This window comes from Hyla sarda, chromosome 9 (genome assembly GCF_029499605.1).
Source record: "Hyla sarda isolate aHylSar1 chromosome 9, aHylSar1.hap1, whole genome shotgun sequence".
Lineage (NCBI taxonomy): Eukaryota > Metazoa > Chordata > Amphibia > Anura > Hylidae > Hyla > Hyla sarda.
In genome coordinates this window covers 157,298,740-157,316,458 of record NC_079197.1, presented here as the reverse complement: position 1 = coordinate 157,316,458, position 17,719 = coordinate 157,298,740, and the positions used below count along the sequence as shown (strand labels likewise).

At 44.9% G+C, this 17,719-nt stretch overlaps 1 long non-coding RNA gene across 1 annotated transcript; it reads left to right on the top strand.

Annotated features, from left to right (window-relative positions):
* Positions 1 to 445: 445 nt before the first annotated feature.
* LOC130290976 (uncharacterized) lies at positions 446 to 14,263 on the top strand. The gene is made up of 3 exons (XR_008847755.1): positions 446 to 599; positions 737 to 804; positions 13,898 to 14,263. It is a non-coding gene; the product is annotated as an uncharacterized LOC130290976 (long non-coding RNA).
* The last annotated feature ends 3,456 nt before the right edge of the window (positions 14,264 to 17,719 follow it).

The following is a 17,719-nucleotide window of genomic DNA, read 5'->3' as shown; positions in this document are numbered from 1 at the left end:
TGTTTATTTTAGGTATTGTATAGTGGATATAAGCTATGTGTAAAGGTTATTAGGATGTTTAAACTGTATAGGACCTTCCTAAGGTCATGTGATATGGTCAGGCACAGGTAACCACAGGCAACCAGCTACCAATTGGCTTTAGTCCAGCCCCTGATATATAAGGGGCTGTAGTCTCCACACTAGCTCTTTTTAGTTCCTGGTCTCTCTTGGTTCCTACTAGAGATGAGCGAATTTACAGTAAATTTGATTCGTCACGAACTTCTCGGCTCGGCAGTTGATGAATTATCCCGCATAAATTAGTTCAGCTTTCAGGTGCTCCCGTGGGCTGGAAAAGGTGGATACAGTCCTAGGAGACTCCTTCCTAGGACTGTATCCACCTTTTCCAGCCCACCGGAGCACCTGAAAGCTGAACTAATTTATGCAGGATAAGTCATCAACTGCCTAGCCGAGAAGTTCGTGACGAATCGAATTTACTGTAAATTCGCTCATCTCTAGTTCCTACTTTTAGTTCCTGGACCGTGAAGCAAGCACCAGTCCTGTACAAGTACAGTCCGGCATATCTAGGCCAACACCTAAAAGTCTGCAGCCACATCTAATCTGTAAGTCTCATCTATGTCTACAAGTCAAGTGTCTACTGTCTCTACCAAAGTCATAACCGTAGCACAGTGGCCATATTCGTAATATGCGTGTTTTATTTTTGCATATGCGAAAATTTGTAATGCGTCGCGCCGCGCAGAGCATAGCAACAATGCAGGGGACGCACACTGGAGGCCTGCAGCAGCGTGGACCCGACCCCGGCATCAGGTAATTATGCCACCGGGGATGGGGGGAGGCAACGGGGCAGCGGCGCCGGCAATGGGTGCCGCTGCCCCTTCTCTCCCCCTGGCTATCGGCGCCGGCAATGGGGCGCCGGGACCGATAGTCAGGGGGACAGAACGGGCAGCGGCGCCGATAACCAGGGGGAGAGAAGGGCCGGCAGCAGGGCTCTAGACACCAGGAAAGGCAGGGGGAGAGAAGCGGGCAGCGACGGCCTCTCTCCCCCTGCCTTTCCTGGGGGTGTATCGGCGTATAACACGCACATAGACTTTAGGCTAAAAATTTTAGCCTAAAAAGTGCGTGTTATACGCCGATAAATACGGTACATATTTAACACTTCACAGTCCATAAGAGGGATGTGGATCCAGGGACACTGACAGAGAACCCGCCACACAGGACGAATAAGTATACAGGAGGACAACTCCTGTACTGGGCCACCACATATATATTCTGTTCCAATAGAGATAGCAGCAGCAGTATACAGATAGAGCTGGAGGGGAGGTGTATAACTACTATCTTGAACCCATAGGGATAGCAGCAGCAATATACAGATAGAGCTGGAAAAGATGTGTAAAACTACTTTATATCCGGATCCCATAGAGATAGCAGCAGCAGTATACAGATAGATTTGTAGTGTATAACTACAATATATCCTGATCCCATTGAGATAGCAGTATACAGATAGAGCTGGGAGGGGAGGAGTATAACTACTATATATATCCTGATCCTACAGAGATAGCAGCAGTATACAGATAGAGCTGGGAGGGGAGGAGTAAAACTACTATATATATCCTGATCCTACAGAGATAGCAGCAGTATACAGATAGAGCTGGGAGGGGAGGAGTAAAACTACTATATATATTGATCTCATAGAGATAGCAGATGGAGTTGGGAGGGGGAGGAATCTGGGAGGTAGTAGGAGGGATCTGATAAGTGATTATAACATCTTGTAGTTTACAAGTCTGACATCCTGTTTTGACCATTAAAATTCAGATAGTCAGACTGGTGATCACATGACCGAGTTAGAGTAATATAGCAAAACATGGATACAGCTGTGCTGGAATAAAACACATGGCGTAGGACTTAGGATGGCGAGTGTGCAGAATATGGGGGGGGGGGGGGAATGGAGTGTTTCTTTAGAGAATTATGATTATTGATATCCAAGCATTCTGGGAGTTGTAGTTCTGCAACATCTGGAGGTTGACGGTTTGGACACCGCAGGGCTGCACTCTCTTGTTAGCTTTAGAGCCATGTAGAGTACTGAGGCTTTTCTTGGACTAAGGTTTTCTTATCCACGTGTGTACATGACCTATTCTTGTAGCCGACTGTATGTTTGTTTTTTACTTATTGTGTGTTTTGCTATCTCGCGACTTCCTCCGGCAGTGTGACCAACCTTAATGTATCGTGTCCACCTTCACAGTAAGCGCCAATTCTTTCCACATTAACCCTCGTCCTCGTCCGCTATCCCGGGAGCTTAAGGTCAGTACAGTACACGAGTCAATAAGTCAACGAGTGGATTTCGGCAGCCGGAGCGGGCGCTCGCATCTCACCTTCCAGGTTATTTATAACCAACAGGAATAGATAAAGCCCCAGAGATCAGCTCCTGTCCAGCTGACACGGCTTTCCTTCCCCGGGAACTTGCTGCACAGGGTCTTCGCTCCCCTCCCTCCTCCGCTGACTCAACACAATGCAGTAATATTAATGAGCAATAAAGAGGGTTTTCATATGACAGAAGAGTTGCGGCTTAAAGCGCCATTCACATGAATCGCTTTTCCTCCCCGCCCGTCGCTGTCTGGTTTATATCTTTTCATAAACGCTGTCAGATGTTTTTTCGTAGCGCGCAAATAATGGCCTATTTAAAGGGGGCCTCCATAGCGCGCAGCACTTCCATTCATCGGAATGGATTATTATTCTTCCTACCTCCAGCTTTATTGTATGGCATTCAATTATTCAGTCCTGACATCAAATATGCAAAACTTCTACAAGACGTAGCAGAGCTGAGTCAGTATCGGAATGATATACCTTGGGGCCACCAGAGAAAATTATTCTAAGCCCCCCTCCCCTTCCATGTAGCTGTGCGAATCAAGTGCATGCCCTAGTTAAATTGTAATATATGGCTATGCTATGCTTGTAGCAATGCATAAAGGATATAGCAGTAATGGGAATTACAGGACTGCTTGGCACCCCCAAAAAAAACGTGACAGACAAGGGCATAATTGCACACCGTCACGCCTAGGCCATAAGGCAGTGTTTTCCAAACAGGGCCTATCCAGCTGTTGCAAAACTACAACTCCTATCATGCCTTCGGCTGTCCGGGCATACTAGGAGTTGTAGTTTTGCAACAGCTGGAGGCACAGCGGTTAGGAAATGCTGCCTTATGGCCTAGGCGTGACGGTGTCACATGAGGAGCACAGCTGAGACAGAAGCTGGGCCGAATATGTAAATTGACGTTCAGCCAATCATTAAGTGGCACTGCTGGTTTTAAATTCCCGTGGGCAAATCCTGTATAATGCTTGGCCCATTGTTGTTCAGGGTGCCCATAATGGTGTGGTGCAGAAAGGATGCCAGGCACTTAGGTTATATGAAATAGGCACAGTTTCTACTGTAGGCAGCCAAATTCATCCACAAGTTAAAAAGTACCCGTCAAACCATATTTTCTAAACTAACTCAGATTATATTCCCTTACTACTCCTAACACCCCTCCTACCCTTAAAAAATTTTTCCCAGCTTTAAAAAGCTGTGTATCATACCTTTCCCCTTGCTCACATTGTGTGAGCTCCCGGCAGGAAAAAGTGGGTGTTCTCCAGCAGGTGTGATGTCACTGAAGCCTGCGAGAGCTGTGCCTCCCCATTCCCCCTCACGTACTTCCTGAGTTTGGTCTCCTGCCAGGCCGGGAGGAGACCAAACTAACTGTTTGACTTGAGGAAGGGAACCGAACAGAGCCACCTAGTGGCGTTTTTTTCAATCAACTTAAAAACATATAAAGGTTGAAAATTTTAACAGCAAGTAAATAGCAAAGTGTCTTATAATTACATAACAATATATTAAAAGTTTAGTTTGGTAACAGGTACTCTTTTAATCACTAATCAGTCTTTCAAAAAGATTTATAAACAGGGTTTGACTTGAGCTGGGGTAACCCATAGAAGGAAGAGTGATAGGGTGCCGGGAACTCCACAGCCTGTGTTGTGTAACTATTACCTTTGTCTCTCTTGGTTTGCTACCAGCTTTGTCCAAAAGTATCTATTCACAACTGAAGCTATAATTCCCAACTGTAGGGTGCATGTTTTTGAGGTTCTGTAGCTTGGCAGCCACTTTGTCCTAGGCCTGGCCTGAAGCCCAGAAAGATCCTTCTTGATTCACATACAACTTCTTCCCACAAGATATATATCTTCCTCCATAGGCTATGTTAACACTTCCGGAAAGTCCGCTTATTAAATCTCCGCGCAGGCATTCTGGACACTGCAGGTGCCGGCATAACATGCTCGCGCTAAGACCACATGGGAGAGCGCTGTCTCGTGGACAGTTATGCATTCCATGCGGAGTACGCACAAAGAATGAACATGTTCTTTCTTTCTCCGGAAACGGAAAACATAATTTTCGTGCCAGAAAGATCTGGTGCAGAAATTCCGCTGTGTGCACAGAGCAGCAGAATCCCATTGAATACAAGCTCCAGAATCTCCAGCAGAACTCTGGCTCCCTCGACCCAGAGGCAAAAAATTCCAAAGTCAAACAGACCGGGCAAGTGTCCCCAGGGACAGCATAAATGAGGACCCATGAGACGCAACCAGCTTGGTAGGTTTTTGACTTACAAATGTACAAACACAAAAAAACCATCGCCCAGCAAAACATCACTCGAACACAAGCCCTTACCTGAGCCTGGAAGGCGGCAACATCTTCCTGACCCACAAAGCCCCCCAAAAAAGCAAAAATGAAAGCCACAGAAAACACCAACACCTCGCAAGGTGAGGGGCAGTTGTCAAAAGTGGCCACCACCAAACGGTGCAGGAAGGGGAAGGAAACTGGCCACCCGCAGTCTCAACTGACCTGCTCCATAGACCACACCTTGAGGGCCTGGTGGACTGAAAAAAAAAACTTTGTTACATCTACCCAACCCATCAGTTGGAACTGTAGATACAGCCGCAGGAGATGGCAAAGACAAGTGATCAGCCAAGACCCTAAGGTCCGGAAGTAGACTGGGGCTTAAACCCACCCCCCCCCCCCCCCCAAGCCCCAGCATAGTTTAACTCACCAACGCTGGTTGAAAAAGCAGAATTAACCACAGCGTGAGGAACTTCGACTCCACCCCCAGGAGTGTGGGATGCTGCCGAGCTCGCAGCCGGCTGGACTTGGGCCCAAGTCCGACTTCTGCAGCTTGATGCCTCAGGGATGCTGCAAGACTCATACGACATGGATGGTGACCGCCAACACAAGGATCTGTCTTGAAGAACGGAAACACCTCAAGGACATTCTAGTAAATTCATGTGTATATTATGTCTATATTGACATCACCGTGTTTATTATCCCTGTATTGTGACATCACTGTGTATTATCCCTGTACTGTGACATCACTGTGTGTATTATCCCTGTACTGTGACATCACTGTGTATTATCCCTGTACTGTGACATCACTGTGCATTATCCCTGTACTGTGACATCACTGTGTATTATCCCTGTACTGTGACATCGCTGTGTATATTATTCCTGTACTGTGACATCACTGTGTGTATTATCCCTGTACTGTGACATCACTGTGTGTATTATCCCTGTACTGTGGCATCACTGTGTGTATTATCCCTGTACTGTGGCATTACTGTGTGTATTATCCCTGTACTGTGACATCACTGATTATTATCCCTGTACTGTGACATCACTGGTTGCTATCCATGTACTGTGACATCACTGTATATTATCCCTGCACTGTGACCTCACTGTGTATTATCCCTGTACTGTTACATCACTGTGTATTATCCCTGTACTATGACATCACTGTGTATTATCTCTGTACTGTGACATCACTGTGTATATTATCCCTGTACTGTGACATCACTGTGTATTATCTCTGTACTGTGACATCACTGTATATTATCCTTGCACTGTGACCTCACTGTGTATATTATCCCTGTACTGTGACATCACTGTGTATTATCCCTGTACTGTGACATCACTGTGTGTATTATCCCTGTACTGTGACATCACTGTGTATTATCCCTGTACTATGACATCACTGTGTATATTATCCCTGTACTGTGACATCACTGTGTGTATTATCTCTGTACTGTGACATCACTGTGTATTATCCCTGTACCGTGACATCACTGTATATTATCCTTGCACTGTGACCTCACTGTGTATTATCCCTGAACTATGACATCACTGTGTGTATTATCTCTGTACTGTGACATCACTGTATATTATCCTTGCACTGTGACCTCACTGTGTATTATCCCTGAACTATGACATCACTGTGTGTATTATCCCTGTACTGTGACATCACTGTATATTATCCTTGCACTGTGACCTCACTGTGTATTATCCCTGAACTATGACATTACTGTGTGTATTATCCCTGTACTGTGACATCACTGTGTAATGTCTTTTTATCTGCATTTTCTTATTTGGGTCTTGTTTACACATTGTTTATGTCTGAACAGTTTCTGTGTTAATTCTCCCTGGGATGGGATGAGTTAACCTTCCTGATTTCAGTACTGGGAGGATATTTAAGGCCTTTTCAGGTGCTGTTCTGGGCTGGTAATTAGACCTGTACTTTGACCATATCTTGTTTATGATGCACCTTAGCTTTTGTCTGTCTGAGTACATTTCCTGAGTTTGACCATGGTTACCTGTCCTGTTTGATATCTAGATTATAGCCTTCTTTGTTTCAGTACCTTTTTCTGGGTTTTATATTCTTGTATTGTTCATTTTGCTTTGTGTTTCCTAGTCCGTGTTCAAACGGTGTGTTTGTCAGTCCTGTTTTGACCTTGTTTGATCCTGGATCTCCTAGGATAGAATCCTGTTCTGAGCCTTGTGCCAACAGTCTATCTAGGAGTGAACTAAAAAGAAATGAGAGAGCACTCCAATGTGAAAGTATATAGGAGTACTTAGTTAAGACGATGTGATAAAAACCTTCTCACAAAGTAATATTGTGCAAGCAGGACGCACAACGCTCAAAGGGCTTTGTGGGGCACAGATCCTGGCTGGATGTGCAGTAGATGATGGTTCCTTCGTGGACTGCTGCTGGCTCCCTCTGCTCACATGAATGAGCACTGATTGCAGAGAAGAAAATGCACTGAATAGTACGATGGGTGAGGAAGAAATGAAGAGCTGTCCTGGATCCAAGGTAGGTGAAAGAATTATTTATTTGTACTTCTTTAAAAAGATTAACATGTAACGCATTTCAAGGGTGGGCTGCCCTCTTCATCAGACATCATGATAAAGAGGGCATCCCGTCCGTGAAACGCGTTACCTATTAATCTTTTTAAGAAATACAAATAAATAATGATTTCACCTACCTTGTATCTAGGAGTCAGTTAGTCTTGTGCCTGTACCAGTGTTTGCTTGCATTTAGGATTTTTGTTTCCTCTTAAGCTAGTATTGTTATCACACTGTGGAGTGTGCCCACTAGCTAGGAGCCTATTTGGCTTTAGTATTGATGTCCCTCCATGCTTGAAGTGGGGTGTCTAATGTGTTCCTCGTTCTGAGTCCAATGTTAATAGTGCTCTCCATTTCTTGACCTGTTAGTAAGCTATATTCTGCCTTGTTTGTATTTATATACTGTTTGTTGGTTATTGTATTCCCATTCTGTTCCTGACTTGTTCCCCGACTTTGTACAGTTCTGTTTGTTTTGCTGGTTAAGCACAAGGAAGCGACAGGCTCCAAGTTGTCGATCCGTCATTTATATATAAATATCCTCAGATTCAGCAAATTAAGAAAAGAATATGTAATATATACCGTATTTATCGGGGTATACCACGCACTGGCCTATAACACGCACCCTCATTTTACCAGGGATATTTGGGTAAAAAAATTTTTTTACCCAAATATCCTTGGTAAAATGAGGGTGCGTGTGTGTGCATGCGTATACCCCGATACACCCCCAGGAAAGGCAGGGGAGAGGGGCCGTCGCTGCCCGCTTCTCTCCCCCTGCCTTTCCTGGGGTCTAGAGCCCTGCTGCCGGCCCTTCTCTCCCCCTGGCAATCGGTGCCGCTGCCCGTTCTCTCCCCCTGACTATCGGTCCGGGCGCCCCATTGCCGGCGCCGATAGCCAGGGGGAGAGAAGGGGCAGCGGCACCGATTGCCGGCGCCGCTGCCCTGTTGCCTCCCCCATCCCCGGTTGTATAATTACCTGTTGCCGGGGTTGGGTCCGCGCTGCTTCAGGCCTCCGGTGTGCGTCCTATGCGTCGTTGCTATGCACTGCACGGCGCGGCGCAATGACGAGTGACGTCATTGCGTCTCGCAGCGCATAGCAACGACGCAGGGGACGCACACCGGAGGCCTGAAGCAGCGCGGACCCGACCCCGGCAATAGGTATTTTTACAACCGGGGATGGGGGAGGCAACGGGGCAGCCGCGCCGGCAATGGGTGCCGCTGCCCCTTCTCTCCTCCTGTCTGTCGGCGCCGCTAGTCAGGGGGAGAGAACGGGCAGCGGCACCGATAGCCAGGGGGAGAGAACGGGCAGCGGCGCCGATAGCCAGGGGGAGAGAAGGGCCGGCAGCAGGGCTCTAGACCCCAGGACAGGCAGGGGCAGAGAAGCCGGCAGCGCTGGTGGTCTCTGCACCTGCAAAGCCGCTGCAGTTCATTGATTTAAAGCGCCCGCTTTAAATCATTGAACTGCAGCGGCTTATCGGCGTATAACATGCAGGTAGACTTTAGGCTAAAAATTTTAGCCTAAAAAGTGCGTGTTATACACCGATAAATACGGTACCTCAAAAGGCATGTATACAGTAAAATAGGATTAATCAAAAATAATAATAGTGAGAATATCAATAAGAATATGAAAATAAATGAAACTAAACATAAGAATAAAAATTATTAGTTTCATTTACTTTCATTTAATTTTGGGAGTTGTAGTTTTGCAACATCTGGAGGTCCGCAGGTTGAAGACCACTGTCCTAGATCATTGGACTACATTGTCACTAGCATTGGAGGGGCATGTTGACTGACATTGGGGGTTGTATGTGGATGGAACGGGGAGCGTATTGTGGCTGACACTGTAAGAGGGGTACACTGTGACTAGAACTGACTCCGCACACTGTGACTGGTACAATACTGAGGGCACACTATAATATGCAATCCATGGGCCCCGCTGTTGCTGGCACTGTAGGAGAGAATACAATGTAACTATTACTGGTGTGTATTGCTTAGGACACACTGCAGCTTGCAGTCTATAGAGGGCGCACTGTGGCTGACATTGCTTGGGCTACACTGTATGTGGCAATGCATGGGACAGAACAATATGGCCAGGCTAATAGAGCACACTATTCTGACACTGTCATCTACACCTCAGCTACTGTAGACATAGTTAAAGGGGTATTCTCACTTCAGCAAGTTATAAACTATTCAGGAGGGAGCCTCGCAGATCCAAAACCACAAGTTAATGCTACTTCTGAATTAAAGGAGTACTCTGGTGGAATTTTATTATTTATTTATTTTAAATTAACTGGTGCCAGAAAGTTAAACAGATTTGTAAATTACTTCTATTTAAAAATCTTAATCCTTCCAGTACTTATCAGCTGCTGTACACTACAGAGGAAGTTATTTTCTTTTATAATTTATTTTCAGTCTGACCACAGTGCTCTATGCTGACACCTCTGTCCATGTCAGGAACTGTCCAGAGCAGGAGCAAATCCCCAGAGCAAACCTCTCCTACTTTGGACAGTTCCTGACATGGACAGAGGTGTCAGCAAAGAACCACACAACTTTCTGTGGATCATACAGCAGCTGATAAGTACTGGAAGGATTAAGATTTTTAAATAGAAATGACTTACAAATCTGTATATCTTTCTGACACCAGTTGATTTAAAAAAAAAAAAAAAAAAAAGTTTTTCACCGGAAAACTCCTTTAACTCCTTGGGGACGGAGGGCGTACCTATATGCCCTCAGCCCACTCCCTTTCAATAATGTTGGGCCACGCCGTCACGCCCCCTCCCATAGACTTGCATTGAGGGGACGGGGCGTGACGTCACACGGGGGTGGAGTTGTGACGTCACAAACTTCTGTTCCGGTGGTCGGGACCCAGACCCTCCAGCGCTTCCGGAGCAGAAACAGGTGGGTGCCGCATGCTATATTGCGGGGGTCCCCGCGATCAGACATCTTCTCCCCTATCTTTTTGATAGGGTATAAGATGTCTAGAGGTGGAGTACCACTTTAACGCTGTACAGTCAGTGACTTACGTGAAACAGCAGCTTCTTCTAAATGAGGTTTAGCAGCAGTCCGGGCATCATAAAGAACAATCTACTGTATCAACTTTTAGATAGGGGTTGTTGTTGTTTGACCTGTATAAAAACATGGCCGTGAAACGCCTAAGTGACTTTTAATGTTCCAATAATGTGCAGTAGGGAGGATTTTATCTGGGATAGTATTTCCTGTCATTTACACAGCGCACTCCACAGTCTATGCAGATAGAATCGCTCCGCTCCTGGGGCTGCTATCATATTACCCTTTGACTAAAACAGACATGACTTCAATTATTGTAGGCATTGCAGGAAACGGTGATGGGCCGACACGGGAGAACATAGAAACTGCATGCGGATAATACTCTGGTGGGACTGAAACCAAGGACTACGGGGCACCGAATGTTTTTAAATGGACGCAAGGGCGTTTGATAACTTTGGTGCAGGTACACATTTATCACATTTTCACTGCACACATACCAAACAGCTAAGCTAAGTCTGGGCTGGTGTGTTTTGAGACTTTTTAGTGGTTTTTGCAAAAACATTTATGACTTTAAATGGGTACTCTACTGGAAAACATTGTTTTTTATCAACTGGTGCCAGAAAGTTAAACAGATTTGTAAATTACTTCTATTTAAAAATCTTAATCCTTCCAGTACTTATCAGCTGCTGTATGCTCCACAGGAAGTTCTTTTCTTTTTTAATTTCCTTTCTTCCTGACCACAGTGCTCTCTGCTGACTGACACCTCTGTCCATTTTAGGAACTGTCCAGAGTAGGAGCAAATCCCCATAGCAAACCTAGTCTGCTCTGGACAGTTCCTGACATGGATAAACTTCCTGTGGAGCATAAAGCAGCTGATAAATACTGCAAGGATTAAGATTTGAAATTAAAAGTAATTCACAAATCTGTTTGGCACCACTTGATAAAAAAAGTAATAATAATAATGTTTTCCAGTGGAGTTTAAAAAAATAAAAATAAAAGTCACAGATGATAAATTCATTACCACTGCAAAAGACTGATCTGTACACACTCTAAAGGGGGACTCCTGCAATAAACATCTTATCCCCTATCTGAAGGATAGGGGAGGAGATGTCTGATCACAGAGGTACCACCGCTGGGGACCCCCGCGAACACCAGGGCGGCACCCCCATTATCCGTGCACAGAACTCCACTCCGTGCCACATGACTACAGCCGCCACGCCCCCTCCATTCATGTCTATGGGAGGAGATGTGACGGCTATATAGACATGAATGGAGGAGGCATGGCGTGACGTCACAAACACGGAAGATCCAAGCTTCCGTGTTCGGGACGTGCCACTGCCGGCCCCAAGATCGCGGGGGTCCCCAGCAGCAGGACCCTCGCAATCAGACATCTTATCCCCTACCCTTTCATAGGAGATAAGATGTTTATTGCTGGAGTAAAAAAAAAAAAAAAGTGTTAACCAAAAAATATCAAAAAAGGAGCCTGAGATGCTGGGCAGCACCAACTGGGAAACAAATATGCACACAAAAAAAAGTTCTAAAGACAATGATAAATACCCCCCTATGGGAGGAATTTATCATTGTCTGTAGAGCTATTTTTATGTGTATATTTGTTGTACAGTTGGCGCTGCCCAGCATTTTTGGCTATTTTTTGCACATTTTACGTTTATACTTTAAGTGTGCACAGACCAGCTGTTAAGGTTAGTCTTTTTCAGTGGTAATGAATTTATCATCTGCGACTTTAAAAAAAAAAAAAAAACCACCTAGAATTCTCAAAAATACACCAGCCCAGACTTAGCTTTATGGTGTGTGTGTTGGTGTGTGTGTGTTGGTGTGTGTGTTGGTGTGTGTGTGTGTGTGTGTTGGTGTGTGTGTGTGTGTGTGTGTGTGTGTTGGTGTGTGTGTGTGTGTGTGTGTGTTGGTGTGTGTTGGTGTGTGTGTGTGTTGGTGTGTGTGTGTGTGTTGGTGTGTGTGTGTGTGTTGGTGTTGGTGTGTGTGTGTGTGTTGGTGTGTGTGTGTGTGTGTTGGTGTGTGTGTGTGTGTGTGTGTTGGTGTGTGTGTATGTGTGTGTGTGTTGGTGTGTGTGTGTGTGTGTGTTGGTGTGTGTGTGTGTGTGTGTGTGAGTTGGTGTGTGTGTGTGTGTGTTGGTGTGTGGGTGTGTGTGTGTTGGTGTGTGGGTGTGTGTGTGTTGGTGTGTGGGTGTGTGTGTGTTGGTGTGTGGGTGTGTGTGTTGGTGTGTGGGTGTGTGTGTGTGTGTGTGTGTTGGTGTGTGTGTGTGTTGGTGTGTGGGTGTGTGTGTGTTGGTGTGTGGGTGTGTGTGTGTTGGTGTGTGGGTGTGTTGGTGTGTGGGTGTGTGTGTGTGTGTTGGTGTGTGGGTGTGTGGGTGTGTGTGTGTGTGTGTGTGTTGGTGTGTGGGTGTGTGTGTGTGTGTGTGTTGGTGTGTGTGTGTGTGTGTGTGTTGGTGTGTGTGTGTTGGTGTGTGGGTGTGTGTGTGTTGGTGTGTTGGTGTGTGGGTGTGTGTGTGTTGGTGTGTGGGTGTGTGTGTGTTCGTGTGTTGGTGTGTGGGTGTGTGTGTGTGTGTGTGTGTTGGTGTGTGTGTTGGTGTGTGTGTGTGTGTGTGTGTTGGTGTGTGTGTTGGTGTGTGTGTGTGTGTGTATAGAGTGAAGATTCTGTAAATGTGGACCTGGACAAAATTTATCAAATGTCCTGCGACCATTTTATACATTATAGTGCACCTACACAATGACAGCACACAAAAAAAAATGTACAACAATACTTTACATACAGTGTTAAACCCCCCTCCCCTATATTTATTTCTACAAAATATCCTAGGACAGAATTGGGGAGATTTATCAAAACCTGTGTAGAGGAAAAGTGGTGCAGTCCAATCAGATTGCCTGTTTAATTTTTCAGAGGCCTTGTTTTAAAATGAAAGAAGTGATCTGATTGGTTGCTATGGGCAACTGGTCAACTTTTTCTCTGCACAGGTTTTGATTAATCTTCTGCCCTATATGTGTAAATGATGCCCCTATCCTAGGGCACCAAGGTTTGGGGCACCAATGCAAAACATGTAATAGAGCCCTCAACTATGATGCTTCTTTATGGCAGTGGTCCTCAAGCCGGTCTTCAAGGCCCACCAACATTCTGAGCTTTTTTTCAGTTTCCACATTGGAATAGAATAGAGAACAATTGTAATTCTGGGCTGTTGATGGTGGGCCTCGAGGGCTGGGTTAAGGGCTTGGTTGGGGCTGTGTTGGAAACTGAATTGAGGGCTAGGTTGGGAACAGGGTTGAGGGATGTGTTGGAGGCTGGGGTGCGGGCTTGGTTTAGGGCTGTGTTGGGGGCTCGGTTGAGAGCTGAGTTGGGTTCTGGGTTGGGAGCTGGGTTGAAGATCTCAGGTTTAAATAATTGGTCTCATCACATGGTACAGAGACCCTTATGCCCCCCACTTAAACTATCGGCATGGGTGTAACTTCTACAGCTGTTAATACATTGACAAAAAAGCACAAAAGACATATAAATGACTGTATAATAAACCAAGGTTATAAAAGGGAGGATGAAAGCAAATAAATAGTGAACGTGGGGACTCTCTCCTCTAAACTACCAACGTGTTCCACAATGCCGTACAGTACAAGGAGCTGTTTGTGAGACGATAAAAGGAATGATAAATTCTAATACGTCCTCTTATGGTTTCATTGTTGTTATTGCAGAATTCTCACCGCCGGTTATTACTCTGAGTGTATTATAGAACTTTATAGCCCAGCTGTGTAAAGCACCGCAGTGCAGCTCCTATCTGAATACCGGGAAATAAAGATAACCACCAGAAGATTGGGGCCTGAGTAAGAGGGGTAATGTTTCCTACACGAGAACGAGGACCATATCTGGACTGTTCTATTGCATGAACCATACAAGATTGATGCCTGGAAGAGCTAACAGCCAGATAATGCCTCAAAATACTATCATTGGCAGATGAATTGCCTCTTTATGGAGTGATATGTTTCTAGAAATGAACTACATAAATGTAATGTTTTCCTCTTACAGCATTGAGTTGCTATAATATCAAAGACGTATGTACCATGAAGACGTTCTCCGGGGCTGTGAAGAGTGGACTCTCTCATAAAGTACAAAGGGGCCTAGCGCCGAACTACTTATATGGATTTCTACTAGTGTTGCTCGTGAATATTCGCAATTCGAATATTATTCGCGAATATCGCATATTCGCGAATTCACGAATTTCGCGAATATAGCGCTATATATTCGTAATTACGAATATTCGTATTTTTTTTTTTTCTTCACAGTACACATCACAGTGATCACCCCTCTCTGCTTCCAGCTTGTGTGGTGTAAAGAAGGCTGTAATGCTACTGTGTGAGACTGTCGTGCGAAAATTCGCATATGCGAAAATTAGCATATGCTAGTTTTCGCATATACGAATTTTCGCGCCTGTTAATTTTGTATATGCTAATATTCACATATGTTAATTTTCGCATGCGCGAATCTTCGCATATGCGAAAATAAAACGAGAATATAACGAATATGCGAATATTCGCGAATATATGACGAATATTCGTCCATATATTCGCGAATATTCGCGAATTCGAATATGGCCTATGCCGCTCAACACTCATTTCTACAGCTCCAGTGACGTTTAGAACCCCATATGCAATCCTAGTTCTGGATGCATGCAGCCACAAATCTACCATTTATCCAAAGAACAGAGATCCCCTAAATAGCTATGTCATAAAATGGACCAAAATTGGAAATAGGGGGCAATGAAGAATCCCATTCTATTGGGGAATCATGATTAAAGGTGTACTCTGCCCCTAGATATTTTATGCCCTATCCAAAGGATAGGGGATAACATGTCTGATTGCGGGAGTCCCGCCACTGGGGACCCCCCGCGATCTCCCTGCTGCACCCAGTGTTTGTTTAGAGCGTTGGTTGCAGCGCCGGAGGCTCGTGACGTCACGGCCCCTCCCATAGACTTGCATTGAGGGGGGCATGGTCGTGATGTCACAAGCCTCCACCCCACATCGCCAGTCATCTGACATGGAACAAAGTTTGCTCCATGCACCGGATGTCTGGGTTGCTGCAGCAGAGATCGCGGGGGCTAACAGTGACGGGACCCCAAAGGATAGGGGATAAGATGTCTTAGGGCCGAGTACCCCTTTAAGCACCCACTTCTGCTCATATGCCTTCCTCATGGGCAATACAAACCTGCACAGGTCTCACCTCCACCATAGGATTGCAACCAATGCGTTGAAGAAAAACATTTTTTTTAAATTAACTGGTGCCAAAAAGTTAAACAGATTTTTTTAAATGACTCCTGTATGCTCCAGAGGAAGTGTAGTTCTTTTCTGTCTGACCACAGTGCTCTCTGCTGCCACCTCTGTCCATGTCAGGAACTGTCCAGAGCAGGAGAAGTTTGCTATGGGGATTTGCTCCTGCTCTGGACTTAGCTGCTGTATGCTCCACAGGAAGTTCTTTTCATTTTTTTTATTTATTTTCTGTCTGACCACAGTGCTCTCTGCTGACACCTCTGTCCATGTCCAGAATAGGAGCAAATCCCCATAGCAAACCTCTCCTGCTCTGGGCAGTTTCTGACATGGACATAGGTGTCAGCAGAGAGCACTGTGGTCAGACAGAAAATAAATTAAAAAAAGAATAGAACTTCCTGTGGAGCATACAGCAGCTGATGAGTACCGGAAGGATTAAGATTTTTAAATAGAAGTAATTTACAAATCTGTTTAACTTTCTGGCACCAGTTGATTTAAAAAAAAAAAAAAGTTTTCCACCGGAGTACCCCTTTAACCTGTTGGGGAATGAGGGCGTACCTGTATGCCATTTCCACTCTGTCTATAACGTGGGGCCACGCCGTGGCCCCGTGTCATAGCGGGTCTGGCCTGGCACCTAGCAATGTCCGGGACCCGTGGCTAATAGCGCGCGGCACTGATCGCGGTGCCGCGCACTATTAACCTTCATACGCGGTTTCATAGTTGAATGCCGCGTCTAAAGTGAAAGTACACTCATGCTGGTTGCTCAGGGGGCTGTTCGGGATCGCTGCGGCGAAATCGCGGCATCCCTCCTCGCTGTCTGATCGCCGAATGACTGCTCAGCGCCTGAGATCCAGGCATGAGCAGTCAAGCGGCAGAATCATTGATCAATGATAAAGATCAGTGTGTGCAGTGTTATAGGTCCCTATAGGAGCTATAGCATTGCAAAAAAAAATTGAAAAAAAAAATGAATAAAGATCATTTAACCCCTTCTCTAATAAAAGTTTGAATCACCACCCTTTTCCCATTTAAAAAAAACTGTGTAAATAAAAATAAACATGTGATATCGCCGCATGTGGAAATGTCCGTATTATAGAAATATATCGTTAATTAAACTGCACGGTCAATGGCGTACTCGCAAAAAAATACCAAAGTCCAAAATCGCATATTTTTGGTAACTTTTTTATCATGAAAAAATTTATGAAAAGCGATCAAAAAGTCCGATCAATACAAAAATGGTACCACTAAAAACTTCAGATCTCGTTGCAAAATTTGCCCTCATATGGCCCCGTACGCAGAAAAATTGTAAAAATTATAGTGGTCAGAAGATGGCAATTTTAAACGTATAACTTTTCCTGCATGTAGTTTTGATTTTTTCCAGAAGTGCGACAAAATCAAACCTATATAAGTAGGGTATCATTTTAATCGTATGGACCTACAGAATAATGATAATGTGTAATTTTTACCGATAAATTTACTGCATAGAAACGGAAGCCCCCAAAATTTACAAAATTGCGTTTTTTTCTTCAATTTTGTCGCACAAAGATTTTTTTTTCCGTTTCGCTGTATATTTTTGGGAAAATGACTGATGTCATTACAAATTAGAATTGGTGGTGCAAACATTAAGCCATCATATGGATTTTTAGGTGCAAAATTGAAAGGGTTATGATTTTTAAAAGGTAAGGAGGAAAAACCGAAAGTGGAAAAACCCTACGTCCCCAAGGGGTTAAGCCATCAATGTGTAATTCTGCCTTGGAAAAAACCTTTAAATGTACAACTTTTTCTCAGTAGAGATGTAATACTGAGGTGCCCACAGGAAGGAGAGGGGTAGTAGTGCAGGACCATTTACAGTAGAAGAACCCCTGTTGAATTGTCTCACTGATCAGACCCTAAATATCCTCCTATGTTCTCAGCAACCTTTGTAATGGGAGGTCTGCGCATGAGTAGTCCTTGACCCCCAAGGAAGTCTATAGTAATGGTGTATGGGTGCTGTGATGACTCGCTCTTGCAGACAGGTGCGGTTGCAGTATAGAGGCACGGAAAAAGGACTTTTCAAATCAAAGTTCAGTGCTTTATTCACACTTGGCAGACAGCAAACAGTCTTAAATGCAGAACAACAGAAAAAGTAACAAGTCCTCCTGCATTCCTTAGGTATTTGTTCACACCAGAGTCCATGCCATGCAGCATCAAGCAAGTCTTTTACAAGTCCCCAAGCAGTCTGCTCACCAGCTTCCACACTCTCAAGGAAGATCGTTACTC